Consider the following 25387-nt stretch of genomic DNA (forward strand, 5'->3'; position numbering starts at 1 on the left):
TGTTAAAAAAAAAATCCATATGAAGAAATAAAGGTCAGCAGTAAGGTAAAATTACAGTAAAGGCAATTTTTAAAAGCCAGTAGTGTTGTAACCCCAATTATTAAAAAATTTTCTCAATGATTTAAAATAAAAATTCATAAAAAGAAATTATTAATTTATGTAATTAGGAGCACAATGTATAAATATGTAATTTATCACATCAATAAAGAAAGAGATAGATAGGTCTCTATAAGAGCAAAGTTTTTTTCATGCTATTGAAGTTAACAAAAAATTGGTCAAAGTATAAGTCACAAGAGTAATTGGAAAGAGATTGTTCAAGATGGTGGAGTAGAAGGATGTGTGCTCACTCCCTCTTGGAAGAGCACCGGAATCAAAACAAACAATCATCGACAGGAAGACACTGGAACTCACCAAAAAAGATACATGGAGAACAATTGCACCACAGAAGTCCACCCACTGGAGTGAAGGTACTGATCCCCATGTCAGGCTTCCCAACCTGGGGGTCCAGCAGTGGGAGGAGAAATTCCCAGAGAATCAGACTTTAAAGGCTAGTGGGATTTTATTGCAGGATTTTGACAGGACTGAGGGAAACAGAGACTCCACTCTTGGAGGACACACACAAAGTAGTGTGCACATCAGGACCCAGGGGGAAGGAGCAATGACTCCATAGGAGACTGAAGCAGACCTAACTGCTAGTGTTGGAGGGTATTCTGCAGAGGTGGGAGGTGGCAGTGGTTCACCACAGGGATGAGGACACTGGCAGCAGAAGTTCTGGGAAGTACTCTTTGGCATGATCCTTGCCAGAGTCCGCCATGAGCCCCACGAAAGAGCCTGTAGGATCCAGTCCTCAGATGCCTCAGGCCAAACAACTAACAGGGAGGGAACTCAGCCCCATGCATCAGGAGACAAATGGATTAAAGTTTTACTGAGCTCTGCTCTCCAGAGCAACACCCAGTTCTACCCACCACCAGTCCCTCCCATCAGGAAGCTTGCACAAACCACTTAGACAGCCTCATCCATCAGAAAGCAGACAGCAGAAGCAAGAAGAACTACAGTCCTGTAGCCTGTGGAATGAAAACCACATTCACAGAAAGACAGACAAAATGAAAGGGCAGAAGACTATATATACACCAGATGAAGGAACAAGATAAAACCCCAGAAAAAAAAACTAAATGAAACAAAGATAGGCAACCTTCCAGAAAAAGAATTCAGAATAATGATAGTGAAGATGATCCTGGACATCGGAAAAAGAATGGAAGCAAATATCAAGATGATGCAAGAAATGTTTAACAAAGAATTAGAAGAATTAAAGAAGAAACAAACAGAGATGAACAATGCAATAACTAAAATGAAAAATACACTAGAAGGAATCAATAGTAGAATAACTGAGGCAGACGAACGGATAACTGACCTTGAAGACAGAATGGTAGAAATCACTGCCATGGAACAGAATAAAGAAAAAAGAATGAAAATAAATGAAGACAGCCTAAGAGACCTCTGGGACAACATTAAATGCACCAACATTCACATTATAGGGGTTCCAGGAGGAGAAGAGAGAAAGAAAGCACCCAGGAAAATATTTGAAAAGTTTATAGTCAAAAACTTCCCTAATTTGGGAAAGGAAATAGCCACCAAAGTCCAGGAAGCACAGAGAGTCCCAGACAGGATAAACCCAAGGAGAAACACAACAAGACACATAGTAATCAAATTGACAAAAATTATTAAAAGCAACAAGGGAAAAGTGACAAATACCATACAAGGGAACTCCCATAAGGTTAACAGCTTCTCACCAGAAACTCAGCAAGCCAGAAAGGAGTGGTATGATATATTTAAAGCAATGAAAGGGAAGGACCTACAACCAACATTACTCTACACAGCAAGGATCTCATTCATGTTTGATAGAAAAATCAAGAGCTTTACAGACAAGCAAAAGCTAAGAGAATTCAGCACCACCAAACCAGCTCTACAACAAATGCTAAAGGAACTTCTCTAAGTGGGAAACAAAAGAGAAGAAAAGAACCTACAAAAACAAACCCAAAACAATTAAGAAAATAGTCATAGGAACATACATATCGATAATTACCTTAAACGTGAATGGATTAAATGTTCCAACCAAAAGACACAGGCTCACTGAATGGTTACAAAAACAAGACCCATATATATGCTGTCTACAAGAGACCCACTTCAGACCTAGGGACACACACAGACTGAAAGTGAGGGAATGGAAAAGATATTCCATGCAAATGGAAGTCAAAAGAAAGCTGTAGTAGTAATTCTCACATCAGATAAAATAGATTTTAAAATAAAGAATGTTACAAGAGATAAGGAAGGGCACTACATAATGACCAAAGGATCAATCCAAGAAGAAGATATAGCAATTACAAATATATATGCACCCAAAATAGGAGCACCTCAGTACATAAGGCAAATGCTAACAGCTATAAAAGAGGAAATCATCAGTAACACAATAATAGTGGGAGACTTTAACACCTCACTTAAACCAATGGACAGATCATCCAGACAGAAAATTAATAAGGAAACAAAAGCTTTAAATGACACAAAAGACCAGATGGATTAAATTGATATTTATAAGACATTCCATCCAAAAACAGCATATTACACTTTCTTCTCAAGTAAACCTTTAACCAGACTCATCAAGAAAGAGAGGGAGAGGACTCAAATCAATAAAATTAGAAATGAAAAAGGAGAAGTCACAACAGGCACCACAGAAATACAAAGCATAATAAGAGACTACTACAAGGAACTCTATGTCAATAAAAGGGAAACCTTGGAAGAAACGGACAAATCCTTAGAAAGGTGTAAACTTCCAAGGCTGAACCAGGAAGAAATAGAAAATATGAACACACCTATCACAAGTAATGAAATGAAACTGTGAATAAAAATCTTCCAACAAACAAAAGTCCGGGACCAGATGGACTCACAGGTGAATTCTATCAAATATTTAGAGAAGAGCTAACACCCATCCTTCTCAAGCTCTTCCAAACAACTGCAGAGGAAGGAACACTCCCAAAGTCATTCTATGAGGCCACCATCACCCTGATACCAAAACCAGGCAAAGATGCTACAAAAAAAAAAAAAAAAAGAAGAAGAAATTAAATACTAATATCACTGATAAATATAGATGCAAAAATCCTCAACAAAATACTAGCAAACAGAATCCAACAACACATTAAAAGAATCATACACTATGATCAAGTGGAAGTTATATGCAAGGATTCTTTAATATATGCAAATCAATCAATGTGATACACCGTATTAACAAATTGAAGAATAAAAACCTTATGATCATCTCAATAGATGCAGAAAAAGCTTCTGACAAAATTCAACACCCATTTATGATAAAAACTCTCCAGAAAGTGGGCCTAGAGGGAACCTACCTCAACATAATAAACCCACAGCAAACAACATTCTCAATGGTGAAAAACTGAAAGTATTTCCTCTAAGATCAGGAACAAGACAAGGATGTCTACTCTAGCCACTTATTTTCAACATAGTTTTGGAAGTCCTAGCCATGTCAGTCAGAGAAGAAAAAGAAATAAAATGAATCCAAATTGGATAAGAAGAAGTAAAACCGTCACTGTTTGCAGATGACATGATAATATACATAGAAAATCCTAAAGATGCCACCAGAAAACTACTAGAGCTAATCAATGAATTTGGTAAAGTAGCAGGATACAAAATTAATGCACAGAAATCTCTTGCATTCCTATACACTAACAATGAAAGATCAGAAAAAGAAATTACGGAAACAATCTCATTCACCATTGCAACATAAAGAATAAAATACCTAGGAATAAATCTACCTAAGGAGGTAAAAGACTTGTACTCAGAAAACTATAAGACACTGTTGAAAGAAATCAAAGATAACACAAAGAAATGGAGAGATATAGCATGTTATTGGATTGGAAGAATCAGTGTTGTGAAAATGACTATACTACCCAAAGCAATCTACAGAGTCAATGCAATCCCTAACAAATTACCAATGGTATTTTTTTACAGAACTAGAACAAAAATCTGAAAATTTGTATGGAGACACAAAAGACCCTGAATAGCCAAAACAATCTTGAGGAAAAACTGGAGCTGGAGGAATCAGACTCCCTGACTTCAGACTATACTACAAAGCTATAGTAATCAAGACAGTATGTTGCTGGCACAAAAACAGAAATATAGATCAATGGAACAGGATAGAAAGCCCAGAGATAAACCCACGCACCTATGGTCAACTAATCTATGACAAAGGAGGCAAGGTTATACAATGTATATAAGACAGTCTCTTCAATAAGCAGTGCTGGGAAACTGGACAGCTACTTGTAAAGGAATGAAATTAGAACACTCCCTAACACCATACACAAAAATAAACTCAAAATGGATTAAAGACCTAAATGTAAGACTGGACACTATAAAACTCTTAAAGGAAAACATAGGAAGAATGTTCCTTGACATAAATCACAGCAAGATCTTTTTTGACACACCTCCTAGAGCAATGGAAATAAAAACAGAAATAAACAAATGGGACCTAATGAAACTTAAAAGCTTTTGCACAGCGAAGGAAACTATGAACAAGATGAAAAGACAACACTCAGAATGGGAGAAAATATTTGCAAATGAATCAACAGACAAAGGATTAATCTCCAAAATACATAAACAGCTCATGTAGCTCAGTAACAAAAAACCAAACAACCCAATCCAAAAATGGGCAGAAGACCTAAATAGACATTTCTCCAAAGAAGACATACAGATGGCCAAGAGGCACATGAAAAGCTGCTCAACATCACTAATTGTTAGAGAAATGCAAATCAAAACTACAATGAGGTATCACCTCACACCAGTTAGAATGGGCATCATCAGAAAATCTACAAACAACAAATGCTGGAGAGGGTGTGGAGAAAAGGGGACCCTCTTGCACTGTTGGTGGGAATGTAAATTGATACAGCCACTATGGAGAACAGTATGGAGGTTCCTTGAAAAACTAAAAAGAGAACTACCATATGACCCAGCAATCCCACTACTGGGCATATACCCAGAGAAAACCATAATTCAAAAAGACACATGCAATCTAAAGTTCATTGCAACACTATTTACAATAACCAGGTCATGGAAGCAACCTAAATGCCCACTGACAGACGAATGGATAAAGAAGATGTGGTACATATATACAGTGGAATATTACTCAGCCATAAAAAGGAATGAAATTGGGTCATATGTAGGTACGTGGATGGATCTCGAGACTGTCATACAAAGTGAGGTAAGTCAGAAAAAGAAAAACAAATATCGTATATTAATGCATATATGTGGAATCCAGAAAAATGGTAAAGATGATCCAGTTTGCAAGGCATAAATAGAGACACAGATGTAGAGAACAAATGTATGGACATGGGGGCAAGAGGTGGTGGGATGAATTGGGAGATTAGGATTGACATATATACACTAATATGTATAAAATAGATAACTAATAAGAACATGCTGCATAAAAAGAATAAATAAAATTCAAGAATAAAAAAGAAATCAAGTGTACCATACTAATGTTAGACGCTAGTAATAGCAGAAATTGGATGTGGGGTTTATGGAAATTCTGCAATTTTTCTGTAAATGTAAAAGTATTGTAAAATATAAACTTTTTAAAAATCTGGAAAGAAAAGTAATTGGAAATTTTTTTTTGGCAGTACGCAGCCCTCTCACTGTTGTGGCCTCTCCCGTTGTGGAGCACAGGCTCCAGACACGCAGGATCTGCAGCCATGGCTCACGGGCCCAGCCGCTCCGTGGCATGTGGGATCCTCCTGGACCGGGGCACAAACCCACGTCCCCTGCATCGACAGGCAGACTCTCAACCACTGCGCCACCAGGGAAGCCCCCAGAAAAAATTTTTTTTAATGAATGAAAACACAACAGTTCAAATCAATAGATGTGGAGAAGCAGGACTCAGAGAGGAATTTATAGGTGCAAGTGCCTACATTAAATAAGAAGAAAGATCTAAAAATCAATATACTAATGTTATACTGTAAAGAACTATAAAAAGAAGGCAAACTAAACCAAAATATAGCAGAAGGAAAAAAATAATGGAGTTAGAGCAGAGATAAACAAAACAAACAAACAACAAAAAAAGAGAAAATCAATAATACATAAACCTGGTTCTTTGAAAAGGTCAGCAAAATTATCAAACTTTTAGCTAAACTGCCAAAGAGAAAAAAAAAAAAGTAGATGCAAATAATTTTAAAATGAGAAATGAACCTAGGGAGATTACTAAAGGCTTTTCAAAAACAAAAAGTTTATAAGAGGATATGAAGGAGTTGTAGCCAAGATGGGAGAAGAATACCCCAGCTTACCTCTTAGCACAGTGAGACAGATAGCGGGGATGAAGAAGTGGTATAGTCAAGACTCATAGCACCAAGGGAGCAAATTAGCAAAGATTGTCCCCAAGGAGTGCATGGTTCAAGCCCAACATTAGGCTCCCCAGACCAGGGCTCCAGCACCAGGAAGCCATGCCCCCAAAACAATGGCCTTAAAGGCCAGTGGAGAGTACTTTCAGAAGAGCTAATGGCTCATAGTAATCAATCTACCACAACAAGAGGACACAGGCAGCCCAAATACAGGTACCCCTAGAGCATCTAAGTCTGGTGACCGGATGAGGGTGCACTGCTTGGATGGATAGGATGTCTAATACAAAAGGCCACTTTTACAAGGTCAGGAAATGTAACCAACCTTCAGATACATAAAAATAAAAACTGCAAGTTGGGTGAAATAAGGCAACAGAGGAATATGTTGCAAATGAAGCAACAACATAAAACCCCAGAAAAAGAACTAAGTGAAGTGGACATAGGCAATCTACCCCATAGAAAGTTCAAGGTAATGATTGTAAAGATGTTCAGAAAAACTGGGGAGAAGATTAAATAAACAGAGTGAGAAGGTAGAAGCTTTTAGCAAAAAATTAGAAAATATAAATAAGAACAAAACAAAGATGAACAATACAATAACTGAAATGATAAATACACCAGAAAGAATCAACAGTAGATTAGATGATACAGAGACATCAATCAGCGAGTTGAAAGACAAAGTAGTGGAAATCATTGAAGTTAAAAAGAATAAAAAGAAAGAAGACAGTTTAAGAGACTTCTGTGACAACATCAAGCATATTAACATTTGCATTATAGGTCTCCCAGAGGGAGAAGAGAGGCAGAAAGGGGCAGAGAACATATTTGAAGACATAATAGCTATAATTCCCTAACTTGGGAAAGGAAACAGTCATCTAGTTGTAGGAAGCAGAGACAATCCCACACAGGATCAACCCAAAGAAGACCACACCAAGACACATTGTAATTAAAATGGCAAAAATTAAGAGAAAATTTTAAAAGCAGCAAGGGAAAAGGAACAAGTTACTTACAAGGAAACTCCCATAAGCCTATTGGCTAACTTTTCAGCAGAAACACTGCAGACCTGAAGGGAGTGGCACAATATATAATATTTAAAATGATGAAAGGGGAAAACCTACTACCAGGAATACTTTCACCAGCAAGGCTCTCATTCATGTTTGATGGAGAGATCAAAAGTTTTACAAGAAAGCAAAAGTTAAAGAGTTCAGCACCACCAAACCAGGTGTACAAGAAATGTTAAGGGGACTTTTCTAAGTGAGAGAGAAAAGGTCACAACTAGAAACATGAAAATCACAAAAGGAAAAATAGGTAAAGGAAAATATATAGTAAAGTTAGTAAATCAGCCAGATATAAAGCTAGAAGGAAGGTTAGAACACAAAAGTAATACAATCATGTATACTCATAATAAGTAGTTAAGAGATACATGAAACTAAAAGGTTTAAAATATGATGTCAAAAATAGTAAGTGTGGTGAGGGAAGTAAAAATGCAAGGTTGTTAAAATACACTTGAACTTAAGAGATCAGCAACTTAAAATAATCATGTATTTTCACATATATATGTATGAATCTTGCTAAATACAGTGTGGGGAATAAGACAATAACTATGCAATAGTTTTACATGTTGTAACTAGACTTATTGTGATGATCATTTTGAGAGGTATAGAAATACCAAATAGCTATACTGTGTAACAGGAACTAACATAGTGTTGTAGGTTAGTTATACTTCAAAACAGAAAAGAAAAAACAACCTCATGGAAAAATAGATCAGATTTGTGGTTACCAGAGGCAGGGGACTGGGGAAAAGACAATTGGAGGAAGGTGGTTAAAAGGTTCAAACTTCCAGTTATACAATAAATGAGTACTAGGAATGCAATATACATCATAAATAAACACTGCTGTATGTTATATATGAAAATTGTTGAGAGTAAATCTTGAGTTCTCATGTGAAGAAATTTTTTTTCTATTTCTTTAATTTTGTACCTACATAAGATGATGGATATTCACTTATTCACTTATCACTTATTGTGATAATCACTTCATAATGTATGTAAGTAAAATTATAATGCTATACAACTTAAACTTAGTGCTGTATATCAATTATATATCAACAAAACTGAAAGAAAAAAAAGAGGATATTATCAAAACTTGCACAACAAAAATTAGACAACCTGGAATACGTGGATAAATACCTTGAAAAACTCAATTTACTTACACTGACTAAACAAGAAATAGAGTATTTCAACAGACCTATATCAAATTAAGAGACTGAAATAGTAATCAAAAACCTACCAAAAAGGAAAAGTCCTGGAGAGATAACATCACTAACAAATTCTATCAAACATTTATATAATTAAGTAATCCTTTTCAAATATTCCAAAAAAGTGAAAAGAAGGAAACATTATATAATGCTGTGAGGCTAGATTTACCTGATATGAAAGCCTGTGTATTGCCAAAACCTGCTTTCAGTTTCAAGGTTCGTTGGACTCACCAGCAAAATACCCACTTGTCTCACACAACTGAACAGATTTAATTAATTTCTTTAATAGAAGATGATTTAACTTAATTTCAATATACAGTCATTAGAAGGGGATGAATAAAAGTATTAGAAAGACATAACAGAGTATACATCACCAGATTGGGCCAACATCTTCATCCAGATTCAAACAGCAGCTGGGAAATCCCGAGTAACAGCAATCTGGAGTCCCAGCTGGGAAGGGTCCCAGGCGGTGCGTCCACCTCAGGGGTGAAACTTCAAATTGTAGTTCTGGGGGCTTCCGTTTATAATTCCAGGCCACAAACTGATGTCATCAGTTTGCATGTAAAAATGCAGCCCTGGTTCAACTGTAACAATGCTGTTGGTTTCACCATATGAGTCACAAGATTTTCTAGACCCCAGGGGACTGGCCAGGTCCCCAGGGCTCAAGAAATTCCAAGACCCACTCCCTTTCTTATTGTACTTGCTGCTTGACTTGTTAGTAAGAATTGTTAGGTGTGCAACCAGGCCTGCAGTCCAGGCAGGATCACAAGTCAGTCAGAGGCCTTCTTTTGCCTCTGAAGCCTAAACAAGACTACTTTACTAGTTTTCCCAACAGCCAGATAAAGACATCACAAAATAAAATTACGGACCATGATCATTTCTAAATATGGACATTAAAATACTCAAGAAAAGATTTGCAGATCAAATCCTCTAGAATATTGAAAGGAGTATTCACCATAGTAAAATGATACTTATTCTATTTTTGCAAAGCTGGTTCAGCAAATGTAAATCAATCCATGTAATACAGCACATGAATATAATGAAGGGAAAAACAAACAAACAAATGATCATTTTAACTTACACAGCAAAGGAAGTTGAGAAAATCCAACATTCTTTTGATGAAAACTCTCAAGAAATTTAGGAATAGAAGGAGAAGTCCTCAATATGATACAGGATACTTTTGAAAAACCCACAGCTTATGTCATACTCAGTGGTATAAACTGAAAGCTTTCTTCCTAAGATCAGGAAAAATACAAGGTTGTATTGTTTCACTGCTGCTATTTAACCTTATACCAGAAGTTCTAGCATAGGAATGACACAGGAAAAAGAAATAAAAATGCATCCACACTGGAATGAGAGAGGTAAAGCAATGTGTATTTGCAGATGACATGATACTATACATAGAAAATCTCAAAGAATTCACAAAAAAACTACTAAGGATAATAACCAAACTTAACTAAGGTGCATAATACAAGATTAACAGGCAAAAATCAGTTTTGTTCATACACACAAGGTCAGTGAACACTCTGAATATGAAACTTTTAAACTTCCACTTACTAGAGCAACAAAACAAATTAAATACTTAAGAATAAATCTAACCAAGGAGGTAAAACATTTGCATGATGAGAACCACAAAATATTATTATTATTATTATTATTATTATTATTATTATTATTACTGTGCTGCGTGGCATGTAGGATCTTAGTTCCCCAACCAGGGATTGAACCTATGCCTCCTGCAGTGGAAGCTCAGGGCCCTAACCACTGGACAGCCAGGGAATTCGCCACAAAACATTATTGCTGCAAGAAATTAAAGGATACCTAAATACATGGAAACTCATCCTATGTATGTTCATGATAGGAATACTTAACATGGTTAAGATGTCAACACTATCCAAAACTATCTACAGATTTAATGCAATGCCTATCAAAACTCTAACAGCATTTTTGTAGAAATAAAAATTCCAATCCTCAACCTCATATGGAACTACAAGAACCACAAATAGACGAAACAATCCTGAAAAACAACAAAGTTAAAGGACTCACACTTTCAAACACTGAAGTTAGAAATTTACTATAAACCTACAGTAAATTAACAGTGTAGTAATGGGAAAAGGGCAGACATATAAACCAATGGAATAGAAGACAAAGTAGAAATTAACCCTCACACGTATGGGCAATTGATTTTCAACAAGGATGCAAGACCATTCAGTGGGGAAAGGACAATCTTCTCAACAAATAGTGCTTGTAAAATCTTGATATCCACATGCAAAGGAATAAAGTTGGACACTTACCTTAAAAAAATTAACTCAAAATGGATCAGAGACAAATTTTAGAAGTAAAAACATAATACTTTTACAAGAAAATTCTAAGGGAAAACTTCATCACATTGTATTTTGCTATGATTTCATAGGTATGACACCAAAAGCACAAACAATAAAAGTAAATAAATTGGACTTCATCAAATGCAGAACTTTGTGCATCAAAAGATACTATCAAGAAAGTGAAATACAATATACAGATTGGGAGACAATCTCTGCAAATCACGTATCTGATAAGGAACTAATGTGCACAATACATAAAGAACTCCTATAACTCAACAACAACAAAAAAACAATTGAAAAATGGGAAAGTACTTGAATAGATACTTCTCAAAATAAGATAAACAAAAGGTCAAAAAGTACATGCAAAGATGCTCAAAATCATTAATCATTAAGGAAATGCAAATCGAAGAACCACTTCACACATTAAGATGGCTATTATAAAAAATAAATAAAAGGAAAATAGCAAGGGTTGGTGTGAAAATGGAGAAATAGGACCTCGTGCGTTACAATTCTGTTACTGAATGCAAGTTTGTATACCTGATGCAGTTAGTCCAGGCAAACCAAAACATAGGAGTTTGGAGCAGAGAAAGGTTTACTGCAAGTCCACAAAGGAGGTGGATGGCTTGTGCCCAGAAAGCCCTGAACTCTCCAAAGTGTTTCAACAAAGCACTTTTAAAGGCAAGGTAAGAGAGGTATGTGGTTAGTTGTTGCAAACTTCTTGGTGTAGGACAGTACTTTGTTCTTGCCACTCTCCAAGTAGGTCAGGTCATGATGTTCCTGTAAACCTCCAACAAGACAAATATTATTTTCTGTTCTGCAACTTTTATCTCTATATTAATGGACTCTTAAAGGTCAGAGCCTTGAGAATAGGATATCCTGTACATTTCAGGCTGTAGGCAACATTATTTTACAAAAGGTACAGAGCCAGCATGACCAACACAGGAAACAGAGCAGAAAGGTTAAAGTAAAAGAAACAGATCTAATGTGAAATCAGATTTGTTCTTCTCTATTATACTCATAAGAGTGCAAAATGATGTATCTGCTCTGAAAAACATTTTTCTTGTTCTTCACTAAGTTAAACATAGAGCTGTTATATGCCCCAGTAATTCTAATCCTGACTATTTATGAAGAGAAATTGAAATCAGGGAATCAAACAGATATTTGTACAACAATGGTCACAGCAACATTATTCACAATACCAGAATGAATGGATAAAGAAAATGTGATATACACACAAAATGGAATATTATTCAGCCTTAAAAAGAAAGGAAATTCTGATATGTTACAATATACATGAACCTTGAAGACATAATGCTAAGTGAAATAATGTTGTCAGAAGACAAATACTGTATGATTCCACTTATATCAGATACCTAGATTAGACAAATTCATGGAGACAGAAAGTAGAATAGAGGTACCAGGGGCTAGGGAGTGGGGGGAATAGGGAGTTATTGCTTAATGATACAGAGTTTATGTAGGGAAGATGAAAACATTTGGGGTATAGATAGTGCTTATCGTTACATACCACTGTGGATGTATTTAGTGCCACCAGATTCTATAATTACAATACTTTAAAATGATAGACATCATTATGTATATTTTACTATAATAAAAAAGGAAATACTTGATTCTAAGTTACTACCAAGTATATAACAAAGATCAAAGCCCTAACAATTTCTTAGTGAGGTAAATCACATTCCTTCCCTTTGCCTCTGAAAACTTTGTTTCAAAATCCACTTTACCAGAATGGCCTAGCAATACCAATATACACTTGTTTCAGATACAGATTGTCTTTTATCTTCATCTACAAGTTAGAATTAACCTGATGATGATAGCCTATCGACTAGGATTATTGCAAGCATTTGAAAACACTGTTGTGGTGTCAAAGGTTTAAAAACATTCATTACTTAATCACTTAGGACCTCAGTTTGCTTGTATATTACCTGGAGTCATCAAACCTGATTAATTCTAAGTTAACTGCCTCCTTCTGATGGGATGTGATTCTAAAAGTTTTCTAATAGAGTAAATGCACTTGTCTTAGCAGGTTCTGTGGAGATACACAGGAAAAGAAACCAGAAACACTAGGAGCAAAATACCCGGCTATATGGATGGATTCCACAGAATGATCTTCGTGGGTAAGACCAAAGAGAAGCAAACTTAAATAATTTTGCTTAATTACGAATGAGGAATAATCTGAATGATTACTCAATAACAGATAAGTTGTATTCAAAATAAGAAAAAAAACGTAATTTCTTCTTCACATTTCTTCTCGAGCTTGTTAAAGAAAAACTTATTCATGACACTTGTTAAAGACTGTAAGGCACACTTTAGCCAAGACCACCATGATAAGTACAGTAACTACTGCAATGGACTTTTACAGTAAGACAGAGAGATTGGACTAAACTCTGCATGCAGAAAGAAAAGTGGGAAATTTATAACCAAAGTGCAGAGAGGGAGGTCAGTGGAATGGAAAATCACTAGAAGAAACATCAGGGTCAAGGGAGGACGCTGGCAAAACTAACCTAATCCGATTCTTGTTGACAGCAGGCCAGGGTGATCAGCCATCACTTGGGGGATGGTGAAAGAGGAAGCAGCAGCTCAAAAGAGTGATCAGGTATCAGTACTGGGAGAATCTAGCTAAACTGACTTTAGAAGGATGGTTGCTAAAATTGGGCAATGCAGAGATAAACAAAAAGCCCCCAAATCAGGGTCTACTTGAAAAGAGAGTTCAGAGGAGCCTGACTAGAGTTTGGTCAAATATGGAATCTTTGTCAAGCACTAACATAAATATGGTATTTATAATTCTTCCGTTTATGATACAATCTCTCCCTCCTCAGAATCAGAGCCAAAGAAAGTACCTTTACATCAGGCTCTCATTATCTTTTGTATAGAATATTGCAACACCCTCCTGGCTTTCTGTATCCATTATCTTCCTCCTCTCTTCACTTTTCCCACAGTAGCTATTTGAAAAAAAATCTGAAAAGCCATTTCACCATCTATAATATTATAAATGGTTCAAATTACTTATAATCAATTAAAAACCCAATTTTTAAAACAGAGTACTACATGAACTTGCCCAGGTCGATCTTTCTAGCCTGTTATGCCAACATTCTCACATTGAAACCCTGCACATCTCAACTCCCTTTCCCTATTAAAGCAAGCGTTTGTTTTCTTAAAACCCTCCATTCCTTTTTATTAAAGTATTCTCACCCCAGCAACTGTCCAACGTCAAGTGCTCTCCATCGGTTAACTCTGCACAAACTTTTCACAGGTGTGGAATGACTTAATTGCTGGAATTACTAATTGCTGCTTAGCCTGGAATAATTAATTGCTGCTTTCTTTAGAGCCTATAGGAATTTATATATGGCCTCATGGCACAGAATTATGCAGAAGATGCTACCTAATTGAATTAATGATTTATAAAGGTGTCATGATTTTCTGTATCTGAAACTCTTACTAATGATATATATTTTATTTTTAGGTCATCCCAAAGCCAGAGCTTTTATTACTCACTGTGGAACCAATGGGATCTATGAAGCTATTTACCACAGGGTCCCTATGGCGGTAATTCCCCTGTTTGGTGATCAGCATGATAATATTGCTCATATAAAAGCCAAAGGGGCAGCTGTTGAATTAAATTTGCACATAATTACGAGTTCCAATCTCCTTAACACTTTGAACACAGTTATTAACAACCCTTCCTGAGTATAGACTATATTCTTTTCTGAGAAGCGTCGGTATTTTAAAAGGAGTAAGTTGTTTCATTCAGTTAAATTGATTACTTTTACATAATCACCAGGACAAAACTAACATCAAATATGATTGTCTTACACTTCTCAAATTCTATGAAAGTATTTAGATTCACCTACTGTTACTGGGTAATAGATTACAACCTCAAAGAAATACTAAATTTATTTAAAGAAACTAAGCTGCTGTTAAAGAGACACAAATATTTTTATTAATAATACTTATTGTTTATCTCTTAAAAATGCAGATGTTAACACTATAAAGAATTTAGACAATATAAAAAAAAGCATAGAGAAATAAAAATGAAAAATCACTTAACTCTCCACATGCAGCTATAACCATCAGTATAGAAATATTACTTTAGGTATTTCCTCGTACTAATTTATAACTAGAAAAAAAGATAGAAATACTTTTATAAAAATAGGATCATTCTACTTGTTAATTAAAAACATCCTATATTGGTATATTTTAATTGAAAACAAGAGAAAGACAGTGAAGTAAAGAGTGTGAGACAGTGAGATCCAAATGGAGACATAGAAGACTCCAGCCTCCCTGTCCCCTGACAAAGATCGACAATTAGACATGACAGTACCCATAAACAAAAACATCTCTGGGAGAGCTCTAAAGTCCACTTAAGGAATTTTAGCAACACTGTGGAACTAAAAAATCCTGAGAATAATCACACAAAAACAGAATGAAGACAGCTTCATTTTACCCATATCATCCCATTTCCAAGCCAGCATTACTCAACACCAAGAGGGAACTTCCCAGCTAGAAAGAGTTTCTCAACAGGAAAGTCGAGTGACCAGTTTCTAAAGCCTTTTGGGGCACAGAAATAGAAACACAAATCCTAAATTGTAGCTACTACAAAGCTACAGATCTTCTAAAAGTATGGTACTGGCATAAAAACAGACACATAGACCAACGGACAGGATTGAGTGTCCAAAAGTAAACCCTCACATATAAGGTAAAAAAATATTTGACAAAAGAGCCAAGAATACTCAATAAGAAAACAGTTGTGTCTTCAATAAATGGTGCTGGGGAACCTAGATAATCTCATATAGCAGAATGAAATTGGACCCCTATCTTACATCACTTACAAAGATTAACTAAAAATGGATTAAAAACTTAAACATAAGACCTGAAACCATACAACTCCTAGAAGAAAATATAGGGGAAAAAATCTCCTTGGCAAGGGTCTTTGTAACAATATTTTGGATATGCCAACGACAGCACAAGGAACAAATACAAGAATCAACAAGTGGGCTACATCAAATTTAAAAGCTCCTGCACAGCAAAAGAAATGATCTACAAAATGAAAGAAAACCTACAAAATGGGAGAAAATGTTTGCAAATTAGATATCTGATAAGGTTAAAATACAAAATATATAAAAACTCATATAACTCAAGTAAAGAAAAATTTAAAAATTAGTAGAGTTACTAAATAAACATTTTTCCAAAGAAGATGTACAAATGGCCAACAGATACATGAAAGGGGGGTTGACATCAGTAAGCATCAGAAAATGCAAATCAAAACCACAATGAAATATCACCTCATACCTATTAGAATGGCCATCAATGAAAGAAAAGGTATAACAAATGTTGGTGAGGAAGTGAAGAAGGGTGTTGGTAGGAATGTAAATTGCTGTAACCACTATGGAAAATAGGATGGCGCTTCCTCCAAAAATTTAAAATAGAACTACTACATCATTCAGCAATGCCACTTTGGGGTATACATCTAAAGGAAATTACAACGGAATATGGAAGAGATACCTGCATTTCTATGTTCATTGTAGTGTTATTCATAACAACTAAGATATAAAAACAACCTAATTATCCATCAATGGATAAATGGATAAAGAAGATGTGGTATATGTATGTAAAGAAATATTATTCAGGAAAGAGAAAGAAGGAAATCCTGCCATTTGTGTAACATGACATTGTTCTAAGTGAAATAAGTCAGGCAGAGAAAGCCAAATACTGTATGATATCACTTATATGTGTAATCTAAAAAGTCAAATTCATAGAAACTGAAAGCAGGTTGGTGGTAACTAGAGTCTAGGGGTTTGGGAAGTGAAGAGATGTTGGTCAAAGGGTACAAACTTTTAGTTTGAAGTGAATAAGTTATAGGGATATTTGTACTGCATGGTGATTATAAATAAATAAAAATATTCTCAACAGCAAGTGATTATATTTATCATTTTAGTGTATTTCAAATAAATCAAATATATTCTTGGAAAAAAATAAGCTATATTAAAAGTAAAAGAATTGCCACGGTTGGAGAGTTTTTTTAATATTAGATAAATTCTTACTAAAATTTTCCTATAATTCTATGTACAAATATTTACATTAGAGTTTAGAATAATTACTTTTTAAATATTTCCAATTTTGGTCAATATAGAATGACTTTTCACTATGAAGTCACTTTTAAACTTCCCATTCATGTCACCTAAACATCACATCTTAATTTTTGTTTGCTGTATTATCATTATAACATGTTCAAAACTTACAATGTACACATTTTGTCCATGACCAAAAGTTCGAATAACATTTAGCCTTAGTTTTGTATTTATATGGATTTAATGAAGCACTTTCTTTTTATTACAGTCTCTCTATTCCTGGAGGATTTTCTTTTCATTAATTTTTTATCTGACAGATATTTTGTTTTTGTGTCTTGGAGGGTTTCTTGTTGCTATTTCCTTGTTTCCTTGAGATATATTCAGAAGTACTTATTCCTTAAATTCTTGGTATTAAGAAAGGCATTTTTTTTTTTTTAAACCAAAGAGCAACAAGGATTTGATGTTTTTCTGATTTACCGTTCCCTTCCTCAGAACTTTCTACATGCTCTTCCACTATCTTTTACAATTTAATGTTCTATATTCTCCATCAATGATGACTGCACTTCAGTGTGGGAGAATAACCTTCCTCCTTCAACTCCTTCACAGATACAAGGAAATCCTTTTTCTAAATCAGCCATTCAAAACCTTAAACCAAACCTTGGTCTGGTCTTTGTTCCATGACAGAAGTTAGAAGGGTTAGTGTTCTAGCTATTGCCATTGTTCTGTCTCAACACTGGCACTTGCATCCCTCTGTAGCTTGAAGCAAAGAGTCCAGCATCTACTCACTTTCAGGCTCACTTCTTGCCCAGACGGTCACATGAAACTTATTGGTTTCATCTGGAATGTCAGGGCCATGAAAATCACAGACTGAAACCATTTCCCGTTACTATTGAAGACTAGCTCCTTGCTAACACTGACACTCCAGACAGAACGTGGGGAAGGGCAGAGTGGTGGGGGGAAGGGTTCCTTTTTCATAAACTTTCCCCTCATTGCTGCTTCTTGTCACTATCATGTTCCCAATACTACACTCATCAAATGAAACCAAATTCTGTATTCTCAACCTACATATTCTACATTCCTATTTCTGAACTTTCAAAATGATATCTCCAGTTAGAAATTCTTTTCTCCCCTGCCTCCAATCATTACTGAGACTATGAAACATCCAACAAATTCCAGCTGATAGGCCACCATATCTAGAAATATCTCAAGAGGAAACAAACTTTCATATGCATTCTGACTCTTGGTGATATCACTTATGACACAACTTATTATATAATTATGTAATATACTTTTAATAATATATAACAGTTTTAGGTATATCATGTCCTTAACAAATTTTTCAAGTTGCTATCTGTATATTCAATTTTAGCTATAAAGAGAATGCTATGAAGTTAGCAAGAATTCACCATGATCAGCCTATGAAGCCTCTGGAATGAGCAGTTCTTCTGGATTGAGTTTATCATGTGCCATAAAGGAGTCAAACACCTTTGGCCAGCCATCCACAACCACACCTAGTACCAGTACAATTTTTTTTATGTGATTGGGTTCCTCCTAGCATACGTGGCAACTTTTATATTCCTGATCACTAAATATTGCCTGTTTTGTTGCTGGAAGTTTGGTAAAACTGTGAAGAAGAAAAAGAGAGAGTAGTTTTTTTTTTAACAGTTCGGCTGGAAACTTTGATAGGATCCATCTGAATTAACCCAGCCACTGATTAGAATAGATTCCTCTCCTACTTCCCCAGGTTCTTGTCCATTCCTCAGCTTATCAAGTCACAGATCAAAGACTCACCCCAAAAATATGCCACATGATTCAGAATTAAGGTTTAAATTAATCTGTTCTTTAAAAGAGAATATAAACAATTAAACACATGGAAGTTATTACCATTAAAGTCTCAGTGCTTTATTTCTTTCTTTCAGTTCAACCAAATGAGATGCTGTTTGAGACCTTAGGAACATAATGATTAATTCTATTTTCAGTACTGCTCATGTTGAATATTTCCTAAATAACATCGTTTTGGGTCCAGTGTATGAGAATTATTGCATATTATCTAAAGGAATTAGACAAGAAGTAATGTAAAATATTACTCTAGCCAGAGCTGCCCTTCTGGTCAGGAAGATCAGGAAACTGTCAGGGTTTCTAATCTGTTGTAAAGCAGATTTTACACTATCAATTTCCTTTCGTATGACACATCAGACTTTGTCCCTCTTGGAATACAAAACACTATTTTTGGTCTTTGATTTGAAGATTTCCCTTCATTTGGATATTAATAATGATAGTACTTCATTTGTATTGTAACACTTCGTGGCTTCAGAGAACTAGCTGATTATCATATGTTAGCATGGTTGATGATATGATGGAGCAGAAGTAAATGATTGGAATTTAATTCCTACCCTTTTAAATTAATTTAAAAGTTTATTTAATTCTTTCCTACATTAATTTTACTTACAATGTACATATTTGAAAAGAAGAAGCAAATTACTTAAGAGCTACTCTGCAAATACTTTGGGAAGAAAATGTATTTCTCAGAAATGCTATTTTCTATGGGTATGATTTCTCCATCAGAAACTCAAGAGTTTGCCCATTTCTTCCTTTTCCTTTGTCCCATCACTTCCCCTGGTCCTCTCATGAACTGTACTGGGACAGCTATAATAAGCACAAGTACCTAGGCTTCTTATTAATTAGCATCAGTCAGAAATCTGCAGTAAACATGAAGACACAAGTTCAATTTTAATAAAAATAAAGAATATATTTTCCTCTCTTTTCTAAAAAGTCTATCTTCCATTATGTTTGTCAGTGTTTTGCCCTTGAGGTCAAAATATTATTTAACTGTGATGGTATTACATAGTAGTAACCAAGTTCATTAAATGATTTACCACAGAGTTTGAAATTTATAACTCAAGTTTAAGAGGCCTAAAATTATAGCTCTATCTTAGAATAGTTATAAATCATTTGGGCAATTATCTTCTTTGTTACAGGAATAGTGGCACAAATAAGAACAAGATAAAGATAAATTTATTCTTAGGTGTGGAATTAACTGTAAAGAGATATACAAAAAAAGATATTTTCTCAATTTTATGAGGTTTTGAGATAATTAATTATAATGCTTTAAGGTATATATTTTGAAAAATGTAAACACAATGCTACCTTGTTTACAATCTAATTAATGTAATCGAAGCAATAATTTACCATAATGCTAAATCATTTATTCTGGCAATAAGATAATGTTATTTCCTAAAATACTCTATAAAATCATAGTTTAATCTTTGGCTATTTTATACCAATGTCAAGATATCCCTTCACTTTTTTCATTATTATCAAATGATGTAACATAAAGGAGTTTAAGTAAACTCAAGATTTGGATACCTTGTTAGCAATTTCTGAGTTTATTCAAAAGAACTACCCTGGCAAATAAACAAATATATTCTATCTTGTAGAGACCAAAGCTTTTCTTAAACACAAATATTTGCCTATTTAAATCATCTATACATTATTATATTAAATATATTAACAATCTGGTAATAATTTTAGGTGTGTAGAAGCTAAACCTTTGTAACGTATCATATTTTTTCTAGTTTAAGTTTTAATAAAAACATATTTTTCAGGAGTTTGATGACCTCTGGCTTTTCTAGTCAGTTAAAATAACATGTCTTAACATACTTTATTTTTAAACTATTTACTATTCATATGTGACTATATTATAGAATCCTGCTCAATTTTCTTCTGTATCATGACAATTGAAAACACTAATAGGTAGATGCAAGTATTTTGTACATTACATGCATACATATGTGAATACAAAGTCGCTTTCTATATATCACAAAAAAGTGATTTATATTTTATGTTTTGATTTTCAAACTTGCTTGTTTTTTACAATGAAGGATTTGTTTCTCTTATGTTCTACATGTTTTACCAAAAATAATGATTCACCTGTATCTTAGATTTAACATACTCCCTAATTTAGGAGAATATTAACTGTATTTTAAACAGTAATACATTTGGGACTTAGAAGCGTCTGCTGTCTATAAAATAGAGAACCATAAGTTCTGCAATGAACATTGAAACCCTACCAACCTGCTTCTCAATTTCATTTCCTCCCCAGGTTGTTTGCTTCTGAATTCCATTCCAATTCTACCAAAGTTCTAGATTCTGGCTCTAAACTTAGCCAAAGAGGCTGAGATTCTAACCTCTCATTGTCAGTTCCTGCCATTCATTTCCCCCAGAGACAACCTTTAATACACTCAGATGAAATCTTCTATGATATCAGCAATCCATATGACACCATGAAATGAAGGCACCTTTCACCCTTAAAGGAATTGTCAGATGATAAAATTATGATATTTTCATGAAGGGAAGCCACCCCACTATCCTGGAGATCCTTTGCCCTCATGAACATGCCTCAATTTAGATCTTGTCTCCTTTCCAGGACTCTTAGACATAAAGTCTCGTCATGCAGATTATGATAGGGGAGATCCTAAAACTCATGGAGAGTTTGCAATAAACTAGATCTTTCTTCCTTTGTTGAGATAAAACTGCTATTTCATCGATAATTACTAAGAACTGAGGGAAGATTCACTGTCCAGGTGTCATGATGGTATCATCTTACCTGTGTGAGAGGTATAAGAAATCACTGCTGGTACTATTACTCCTGCACCATCCCTTTGCAGTTAGCAGCCATCTTCCATTCCAGTCTTCACAAAACCCGATGCAATACCTCAGGAGAATCCTGACATGAGAAATGTGAATTTATCCATTACTTTCATATGTTTACAAGGCAAGATGATGAGGATATTTTTCCCAAATTAGTTGCTACACTTAAAAGCTTATATCACGGGGCTTCCCTGGTGGCACAGTGGTTGGGGGTCCGCCTGCCGATGCAGGGGATGTGGGTTCGTGCCCCGGTCTAGGAAGATCCCACATGCCGCGGAGCGGCTGGGCCCGTGAGCCATGGCCGCTGAGCCTGTGCGTCCGGAGTGAGAGGCCTGTGTACCGCAAAAAAAGAAAAAAAAAAAAAAAAAAAAAGCTTATATCACTCACAGAATGAATGTTTACATAGAATCTGTATCCAAATCCTTTTCAAAGGAGATTCTCCTCTCATTTCAGGTCAATAGATTATTGATAGCATAAAAACAAATCTATCCCATGACATGCATCTTTCCCTTCCTACTTCTAATTTGATGGGAAGTCCTGGTAAGGTCATTTTAAAATATAACTTACCTGGACTACAAAGGCAGGATACAAAACAAAGTTCAGAAGAAGGTACTTAGAGGATAAATACTTTTTAAGAGTAAGTATTGGGAAGTACTGAAGAAGTGAGAGAAATATAAGGAATGTTGCAAATGTTCAGAAAAGGAAATGATCATAATTCAGAGATAATATTCTTAAATAAAGGAAAGTAACCAAAGTTGATACTCAAAGGATACCCATGTTTGGATAAAAAGGAAAAAAGGGAAGGAATAACTATAGCCAAAAGAACAACAGCAAGCTAAATGAAATGGGGCTAATAAAACAGGTGTGAAAATATGGAGAAAGAAATGCTTGGAAATGCTCAAATAAATCAGAATATCCTTGTGTTGACACGTGCTGCTTTCGTATCTGGAAACTCCCTACATACAAGGTAATTTCTTCTTAGTCTAGAGCCAGTAGCATTTACAATGATACTGGGATTTATTTTTCACACATAGAGGCACAAGATCATATACGCTTTTCTTTATCTATTTGCTTTCCAAAGCTTCTGAACTGGAGATTAGCTTGCAGAGAAATTATGAAGCCGTGCTCTTGGAAACAAAATCTTTACCTCATAGTCATTGTGACCTTGCTATGTGCCAGTTATATTTTAACTACTTAATTGACTCCATCCTGGATATAAGTGAGAGCTACCTCTGCAGTAAAGAAAGTTTATGAAGAAGGTTTGGATTTTATCAAGATGTCTAAGACATGGGCTTCTCTTCTTGTCCTTTCATTTCAGCTGTGCATCTTGTGGAAAGGTGCTGCTGTGGCCAATGGAATATAATCACTGCATCAATTTAAAGACAATATGGGATGAACTTGCTCAGAGGGACCATGAAGTTACTGTGCTAGTATCTTCACCAACCTTGTGGGTCCCAATAAGCCATCTACCCTTAAATTTGAGGTTCACTCTACATCCTTCACTAAGAATGAGCTTGATTTGCTTTTTACAAAATGGATCAAGATATGGACATACGAGTTACCAAAGAATATATTATGGGCATATGATTCAAAGATGCAAAAAACATATTATGAATATTCTGATACTGTTCAAAAGCTCTGTGAGGATGCAGTTTTGAACAAAAAACTTGTGAAAAAACTGCAGAATACAGATTTGATGTTGTTTTTGGACATGCCATTTCTCCTTGTGCCGAGCTGCTGTCTGAACTACTTAACCTACCTTTGGTCTACAGTCTTTGACTTACCACTGACAATACAAATGAAAAACTCCGTGGAGGGCTCATATTACCTCCTTCCTATGTACCTGTTATCATATCAGAACTTAGTGACAAAAGGACATTTATGGAGATGGTAACAAATATGTTGTAGTAGCTATATTTTGACTTTGCATTTGAGACTTTTAACAAGAAGTAGTGGGATAAATTTTACAGTGAAGTATTAGGTAAGTCTAGTTTATTTAGTACGTTTTCCCTCTAGTAGATGGAAAGAAACCTTACTTCCTTTGTGTGGGTTAGAGTGCATATGTGTGTGTATATATATACATATAATTTAAAATAAAAAATAACTTGTATTTTCTTAGCTTTAGTGTCAAAATGGAAATAGAACGCTTCTCAGTCAAAATTTATCAACTATTCAAGAAAGCATGCAAAGTAATCTAGAACTGTGTGACACTGGAGATATCCCTCCATTTGACAATAATATTCCAATATGTGAATATTCTTGGGACTTGTTTATTTAGAAAGCTACATACTCACTGTTTTCGATAAACCATACTGTCTGTTATTTATTGCTGTAAAATCAACCATCCTAAAACTTAGCATTTAAAAGAGCAAACGTGAGAGAGCCTCCAGGAAGATGGCGGAAGAGTAAGACGCGGAGATCACCTTCCTCCCCACAGATACACCAGAAATACATCTACACTTGGAACAACTCCTACAGAACACCTACTGAACGCTGGCAGCAGACCTCAGACCTCCCAAAAGGCAAGAACCACCCCCCCACCACCACGTACCTGGGTAGGACAAAAGAAAAAAGAATAAACAGAGCCAAAAGAATAGGGACGGGACCTGCACCAGTGGGAGGGAGCCGTGAAGGAGGAAAGGTTTCCACACATTAGGAAGCCCCTTCGTGGGCGGAGAATGCGGGTGGTAGAGGGGGAAAGCTTCGCAGCCGTGGAGGAGAGCGCAGCAACAGGGGTGCAGAAAGGAAAGCGGAGAGATTCCCGCACAGAGGATCGGTGCCGACCAGCACTCACCAGCCCGGGAGGCTTGTCTGCTCACTCGCCGGGGCAGGCGGGGCTGGGAGTTGAGGCTCAGGCTTCAGTCTGATCTCCGGGAGAGGACTGGGGTTGGCGGCGTGAACACAGCCTGCAGGTGGTTAGTGCGCCACCGCTAGCCGGGAGGGAGGCCGGGGAAAAGTCTGGACCTGCCGAAGAGGCAAGAGACTTTTTCTTCCCTCTTTGTTTCCTGGTGCGCGAGGAGAGGGGATTAAGAGCACTGCTTAAACGAGCTCCAGAGACTGGCGCGATCCGCGGCTAAAGCGCGTACACCAGAGACAGTCATGAGACACTAAGGCTGCTGCTGCCGCCACCAAGAAGCCTGTGTGCGAGCACAGGTCACTATCCACACCCCACTTCTGGGGAGCCTGTGCAGCCAGCCACTGCCAGGGTCCCGGAATCCAGGGACAACTCCCCCTGGAGAACGCACGGCGCACCTCAGGCTGGTGCAACGTCACGCCGGCCTCTGCTGCCGCAAGCCCGCCCCGCACTCCGTGCCCCTCCCTCCCCCCCGGCCTGAGTGAGCCAGAGCCCCGGAATCAGCGGCTCCTTTAACCCCGTCCTGTCTGAGCGAAGAACAGACGCCTTCCAGCGACCTACACGCAGAGGCAGGGCCAAGTCCAAAGCTGAGACCCTGGGAGCTGTGAAAACAAAGAGAAAGGGAAATCTCTCCCAGCAGCCTCAGAAGCAGCGGATTAAAAATTTTTTTATTTTAATAACTTTATTATATTTTCTTACTTTATTTTATTTTACTTATCTTTATTTTATCTACTTTACTTTTATTTTACTTTATATTCTTTCTTTTTTTTTGCTTCCTTCCCCCTTCCTTCCTTCTCTCCTTCCTCCCTCCCTCCCTCCCTCCCTCC

At 36.2% G+C, this 25387-nt stretch overlaps 2 pseudogenes; both read left to right on the top strand.

The window, feature by feature from the left end:
- The window catches only part of LOC112397414 (UDP-glucuronosyltransferase 2C1-like), a 36641-nt pseudogene extending 17935 nt beyond the window's left edge, over nucleotides 1–18706 (top strand).
- Nucleotides 18707–22956: 4250 nt separating this feature from the next.
- Nucleotides 22957–25387, top strand: part of LOC112397403 (UDP-glucuronosyltransferase 2B17-like) — a 13392-nt pseudogene continuing 10961 nt past the window's right edge.

This window comes from Neophocaena asiaeorientalis, unplaced genomic scaffold (genome assembly GCF_003031525.2).
Source record: "Neophocaena asiaeorientalis asiaeorientalis breed wild unplaced genomic scaffold, Neophocaena_asiaeorientalis_V1.1 scaffold445, whole genome shotgun sequence".
Lineage (NCBI taxonomy): Eukaryota > Metazoa > Chordata > Mammalia > Artiodactyla > Phocoenidae > Neophocaena > Neophocaena asiaeorientalis.